The sequence below is a fragment of the Pseudochaenichthys georgianus genome, chromosome 21 (assembly GCF_902827115.2).
Source record: "Pseudochaenichthys georgianus chromosome 21, fPseGeo1.2, whole genome shotgun sequence".
Taxonomy (NCBI): Eukaryota; Metazoa; Chordata; class Actinopteri; order Perciformes; family Channichthyidae; genus Pseudochaenichthys; species Pseudochaenichthys georgianus.
In genome coordinates, this window is record NC_047523.1 from 32092250 (window position 1) to 32099567 (window position 7318).

A 7318-nucleotide genomic window follows, 5' to 3' on the forward strand; every position below is an offset into this window, starting at 1 on the left:
AAACAACATCATCTTCAGAAAGTCAAAATCAAACAACAATTTTGTTGTTTCTCCAGGTTCACTTTGAAATCTATAAAGAGAGACTTGGCCTTTATAATTTGGAATTGAAAAACGCACGACAGTCTTTCTTCTCTGACATCATTACCAAAAACAATGCACGTGCCTTGTTTGCTACCATCGACAGACTAACTAACCCCCCAGTGTCAGTAGCCTCTGAATTTCTATCCACCAGGGCGTGCAATGATTTTGCCTCCTTTTTCACTGACAAAATTCAGAAAATCAGACAAGCAGTCAGTGCCTCTGCATCAGGTACAGCAAATGTGTTGTCCCTATGTCCACCTAATATCAATTCAAACACCATGAAACAATTCCATCAGATTAATGATAAAAACCTAGAGGACATTATTCAACTTCTGAAATCCTCCTCCTGCTGCCTTGATATTATTCCAACAGGATTTTTCAAAGATGTTTTCCGTTGCATGGCCTCAGATCTACTTCATATAGTAAACAAATCTCTTCACTCAGGTATTTTTCCACAGGCTCTGAAAACTGCAGTCATTAAACCGCTCTTAAAAAATAATAATCTAGATGCTTCAGTAATGAACAATTACAGGCCCATATCAAACCTGCCATTTCTAGGTAAAATCATTGAAAAAGTTGTTTTTCAACAGTTGAATAATTTCTTGCATTTAAATAGTTGTTTCGATGTGTTCCAGTCAGGCTTTCGTCCAAACCACAGCACTGAGACTGCTCTTGTAAAGGTCTTCAATGACATCCACTTAAACACAGACAGTGGCAGAACTTCAGTGTTAGTATTATTAGATCTCAGTGCTGCGTTTGACACTGTTGACCACAACATATTACTCGACCGACTAGAAAACTGGGTGGGACTTTCGAAAACAGTTCTAAATTGGTTTGAATCCTACTTAAAGAACTTTGTTTCTATAGGTAAATACACATCTGAGTTGACAAACATGACATGCGGGGTACCTCAAGGCTCCATCTTGGGGCCTCTTCTCTTTAACATCTACATGCTACCACTGGCTCAGATAATGAAAAACAACAAAATAAGTTACCATAACTATGAGGATGACACACACATTTACGTAACAATTTCACCAGGAGACTATGCTCCAATTCAAACACTGAGTAAGTGCATTGAACAAATCAATGACTGGATGTGTCAGAACTTTCTCCAATTAAACAAAGATAAAACTGAGGTAATGGTTTTTGGAGCCAAGGCAGAACGTTTAAAAGTTAGCGCTGAGCTTCAGTCTGCAATGTTCAAACCAACAGATAAAGCCAGAAATCTAGGTGTAGTCATGGACTCTGACCTGAGTTTCAACAGTCACATTAAAACAGTTACTAAATCAGCCTACTATCACCTAAAGAATATATCTAGGATTAAAAGACTAATGTCACAGCAGGATTTGGAAAAACTTGTCCATGCTTTTAGTAGACTGGACTACTGCAATGGTGTCTTCACAGGTCTCATTAAAAAATCTATTAGAAAGCTGCAGCTAATTCAGAACGCTGCTGCTCGAGTCCTCACTAACACTAAGAAAGTGGATCACATCACACCTGTTCTGAAGTCTTTACACTGGCTTCCTGTGTGTCAAAAAATATATTTCAAAATACTGATGCTGGTTTATAAAGCTTTGAATGGTTTAGGCCCAAAATACATTTCTGACCTACTGCTAAATTATGAACCATCCATCTGATTTTAATTGAACTATTCACATCTTAAACTGTACTGTAACTTTTATCCTTGTATTTTTTCTTTTAATGTTTATTTTATTATCTTTTATTTTTAACTGCCATTTTCTTAATGTCTTTTGTTTTTTGTAAAGCACTTTGAATTGCCTTGTGTTGAAAGGTGCTATATAAACTTGCCTTGCCTTGCCTTGCCTTGCCTTGCCTTGCCTTGCCTTGCCTTGCCTTGCCTTGCCTTGCCTTGCCTTGCCTTGCCTTGCCTTGCCTTGCCTTGCCTTGCCTTGCCTTGCCTTGCCTTGCCTTGCCTTGCCTTGCCTTGCCTTGCCTTGCCTTGCCTTGCCTTGCCTTGCCTTGCCTTGCCTTGCTTTGCCTTGCCTTGCCTTGCCTTGCCTTGCCTTGGTGTGTGGAGTAGCTGTTTTAGGTGAATGAGCTGTGAGTTAATGAGATGTGTTTTATATAGCCCAATATCACAAATATTACATTTGTCTCAGTGGACTTCACAGTTTGTAGAGAATATCAGTATGACAATACGACGCCCTCTGTCCTTCGATCCTCACATCGTACAAGGAAAAACTTCCGGAGAAAACCCACAGTTTAAAGGGAAAAATGGGAGAAACCTCAGGAAGAGCAACAGAGGAGGGATCCCTCTCCCAGGATGGACAGACGTGCAATAGATGCCGTGTGTAAATTGAAAAGATAATACATTTGCAACATAGGTAGTCCAAATGTTTGGAAATGCATGTGTGTATAATAGGAAGATGAATCCACAAGGATATCCATCCAGGACCTATGATCCAGGATCACAGCCACGACTCAAGATCCAAGGCTCGCGATCCAGGACACAGGACCGCAGGATCATCCATGACTCCGGATCCCAGCGTATATAGACATCAAAAAGAAAGAAATGTGGGGAAGCTGGGTTAATCGGAACACGAGATTACACAGGTATAGACAGAGAGAAGGAAGAAGTAAGATGTCCCCCGACAAACTAAGCCTATATCAGCAAAACTAGGGGCAGAATCTAATCAGCCCTAACTATAAACTTTATCAAAAAGGAAGGTCTTAAGCGCACTCTTAAAAACGGATAGTAGGGGTGTAACGGTACACGTACCCGTACCGAAATTATTCGGTACGGGCCCTTCGGTTCGGTACACGTGTGTACCGAAGTGTACCGAACGAATATAACGTTAAACGTAAAAAATTGAGAACGTGAACAACTTCTTGGAAGTAATCTCAGGTGCTGCGTCGCAGCATTCAGAGTAATTTGCTCCCATTGTGTTCAACGCATAGAGCGAGCAAGTCATTTAATTGGACGAGCTGGTCAGAGGGATGCGTTCAAATGTAGTCAGTAATTTGAGGAACTGTCGAAATGGCGAACGCAGATAAAGTTGAGCTGGAAAATCCTCCAGCATCATTGAAGTCTCCGGTTTGGGAACATTTTGGTTTCGCAGTTACGTACAAGGATGACGGACAAAGACAGGTGGACCGAACCAAAGCTGTTTGTCGGCATTGTTCAACTAAAATTGGTTACGCGGCTGGCAATACATCAAACTTGAAAAGGCATCACCCGAACGTGAATATCACCGGTACCAAAATACTGAAGTGCAAACCCAACTCCCGCTAGCATTTAAGCCTCCACCACTCGCAAAAACATCAGACCGAGCCAAAGCTATTACAAATGGCAAATATCCGTGCCATGTTAGCAAAGCGCTACCTGGCTGTATCTGCTACCTCTGTCCCTAGCGAGAGGGTGTGTTCTCCACAGCAGGAGACATTGCTAGTGCCAGCAGATCTGCCCTTTCAGCAAGCAATGTGGACAAGTACATTTTTCTTTAAAAGAACATGAAAATACAATGACAAGCAAGTCCTAATGTCAAACTGGCTGCTTAGGTACTAGTACAGTAAAGTTCAAATACAGATTATTTCAGTTCATCGAAAAGCTGCACCTTAATGTTTATTTTATTATATTTTATATTTATTTGAGTGAATATTCATAGTTTAATAATAATTAAAAACCCCAAACTAATAGTTTATGTTTTGTGAGTACTAGTACAGTAAAGTTCAAATACAGATTATTTCAGTTCATCGAAATGCTGCACCTTAATGTTTATTTTATTATATTTTGCATTTATTTGAGTGAATACATTATTTCACAGTTAATAATAATTAAAAAAAAATAGTTATGTTTTGTGATAATTTTTTCTGCTGTACCGAAAACGTACCGAACCGAACCGTGACCTAAAAACCGAGGTACGTACCGAACCGAAATGTTTGTGAACCGTTACACCCCTAACGGATAGGGTGTCTGCCACCCGAACACAAACTGGAAGCTGATTCCACAAATGTGGAGCTTGATAAGAAAAGGTTCTGGCTCCCATTGTACTTTCAGAGACTCTAGGAACAACCAACAACCCTGCATTCTTGGAACGCAATGCCCTAGTAGGACAGTAGGGTATAATGAGTTCTTTAAGGTAAGATGGCGCCTACCCATTAGGGGCTTTGTAGGCGAGAAGAATAATTTTAAATGATGTCCTGTGTTCTATAGGGAGCCAGTGTAAGGCAGCCAGAACAGGAGTAATGTGGTCCCTTTTCCTAACTCTGGTTAGTACACGAGCTGCAGCATTTTGAATCAGCTGAAGCGACTTGACTGACTTCTTGGTACACCCTGATAATAAGGAGTTACATAATCCAGCCTTGAAGTAACAAATACATGGACTAGTTTCTCTGCATCGTTTTGAGGCAAGATATGCCTGATTTTTGCAATGTTACATAGATGGAAGTAGGCGGTCCTTGAAATTGATTTTATGTGGGCGTTAAAGGATCAATCCTGATCAAATATAACACCAAGATTCCTTACAGTCTCGCTGGAGGCCAAATTAATGCCATAGTTAGTATATCTTTAGATAATTTGTTTCGTAGATTCTTTGGGCCAAGTACAATAACTTCAGTTTTGGTCGTGTTTAACATCAAAAAATGTAAGGTCATCCACGTTTTTAAGTCCTTGAGGCAGTCTTGAATTTTATTTAGATGATTAATTTCATCAGGCTTGATTGATAAATATAGTTGAGTATCATCCGCATAACAATGAAAGTTTACAGAATGATTCCTTGTAATATTGCCTAACGGAAGCATATATAATGTGAACAAAATAGGTCCGAGCACTGAGCCCTGTGGCACTCCATGGCTAACTTTGGTTTGCGTGGAAGATTCATCATTGACACGTACAAACTGAGAGCATTCAGATAGATAGGACCTAAACCAGCCTAAAGCAGTTCCCTTTATGCCAACTAAGTGCTCTAATCTTTGCAATAGGATATCATGGTCGATAGTATCAAATGCAGCACTGAGATCGAGCAAAACAAGAATAGAGACAAGTCCCTTGTCTGAGGCTATTAGAATGTCATTTGTGACTTTAACCAGAGCTGTCTCTGTGCTATGATGTGTTCTAAAGCCAGACTGAACATCTTCAAATAAATCATTGTTTTTTAAGTAATCACACAACTGTTTTGCGACCGCTTTCTCAAGAATTTTTGAGAGGAACGGAAGATTAGAAATAGGTCTATAGTTGGCTAAAACCTCTGGATCGAAGTTGTGCTTTTTAAGAAGCGGTTTTATCACTGCTACTTTAAATGATTGTGGAACATAGCCTGATAATAAATACATATTCATTTAATAAAGAAGTGCTAATTAATGGAAAAACTTCCTTCAACAGCTTAGTTGGAATTGGTTCTAACATGCACGTTGATGGTTTAGAAGAGAGAATCATTGAATGTAATTGTTCAAGGTTAATGGCCGAAAAACATTCTAGTTTACTATCTAGTGTAATATTAAAACGTACGTTTCCGGGAGCTGTTGATAACACTATACTGGTTGTGACAAAGGTAACTTCGAAACGTAACTTCGTCACTATGGACTGACGGCTTCAGGCCGGGTAATATGGCACTTTTTTTGCGTGATTGCACAGTATATGTTGTCTGCGGCTGATGATTGTGTGCACCTGGTGTCCTGTGGTGTCTCCTCCCCCCTCACCTGTGTCTTGTTGTGATGATTGGAGTGTGGGTATTTAGGCTCTGTTGCCCTGTCTGTTGAGAGGGCTGGGTGTGTGTGTGAGATCCTTGTGGCTGCAGGATGTGGACAAGGAGAACAGCAGGATTGAGGCTGTGAACTTTGTGCCCATGTTTTTAATAAATGCCCACGTCGGGTTATATTTTTGGACGTTCTGCCTCTGCCTCCTTGCTTGGTCTGGGCCGCTCAACGGTCAGCTTCACATTTGGTGTCAGAAGTGGGATTCGACCAAGTAAGGAGGTGAAAATTACGAGAGGGAAGAAGAGCGACCAAAGAGAGGAACCGCGGCTGGGGGTGGCTGTGCCTGGCTGTGCCTGGCTGTGCCTGGCTGTGCCTGGAACGGACCCAGGGGCCACGGCTGTTGAGGCAGCAGGAGGAGAGACAAGCAGGAGGAGCAGCGTTTGCAGGTCGAGGAGGCGGACCCGGACCCACGATGGGTCGACAGAGCCTGGGTCGTGCTGGAGGCGGACCGGCGCGTTGCAGCGGGACAGGACAGCTTCCGGATGGGCGGCGTTGAGGCCGGGTGGCTGGCTGGTTGTCCCGAGGCCAAGACTGTAGAGACACTGTGCTTCTGGGGGAGAGGGGGAAGGAAATGTGACGAAGGTAACTTCGTCACTATGGACTGACGGCTTCAGGCGGGGTAATATGGCACTTTATTAGCGTGATTGCACAGTATATGTTGTCTGTGGCTGATGATTGTGTGCACCTGGTGTCCTGTGTTGTCTCCTCCCCCCTCACCTGTGTCTTGTTGTGATGATTGGAGTGTGGGTATTTAGGCTCTGTTGCCCTGTCTGTTGAGAGGGCTGGGTGTGTGTGTGATATCCTTGTGGCTGCAGGATGTGGACAAGGAGAACAGCAGGATTGAGGCTGTGAACTTTGTGCCCATGTTTTTAATAAATGCCCACGTCGGGTTATATTTTTGGACGTTCTGCCTCTGCCTCCTTGCTTGGTCTGGGCCGCTCAACGGTCAGCTTCACACACGTCAAAGGCAAGAGGTCATTCATTTTGTTTCTAAGAGTAACAATTTTATCGTTAAAAAAAGCACATAAAATCATTACTACTGACTGAGTGCTATGGGAATAGAAGGCTCAATCGAGCTATGGCTCTCTGTCAGCCTGGCTACAGTGCTGAAAAGAAATCGTGCATTATTCTTATTCTCATCTATTAATGAAGAGTAGTAGGCTGCTCTCGCTTTACGCAGTGCTTTCTTATATTCATTGAGAGTAATATGCCAAATTAAACGAGATTCTTCAAGTTTAGTGGAACGCCATATCCTTTCAAGTTGTCTTGCCTTTTGCTTTATTTTGCGGGTTCTTCCCACAAAAAGCTGTAATGGAAAGTAACTAAGTATTCAAGGTGCTTGCACATTACCTGTATTTCCTTTTTAAAGCGACTTTATACTATATTTAAGGGGGAAGTAATAGTTACAGTTAACTTTAATACATTTAATTAAAACACCATTAAATTAAACATAGGATGGGATATGTATATATTGTTATAGATTAAATCACCAGACATTATGTCAATTGTTCCAGTTTTC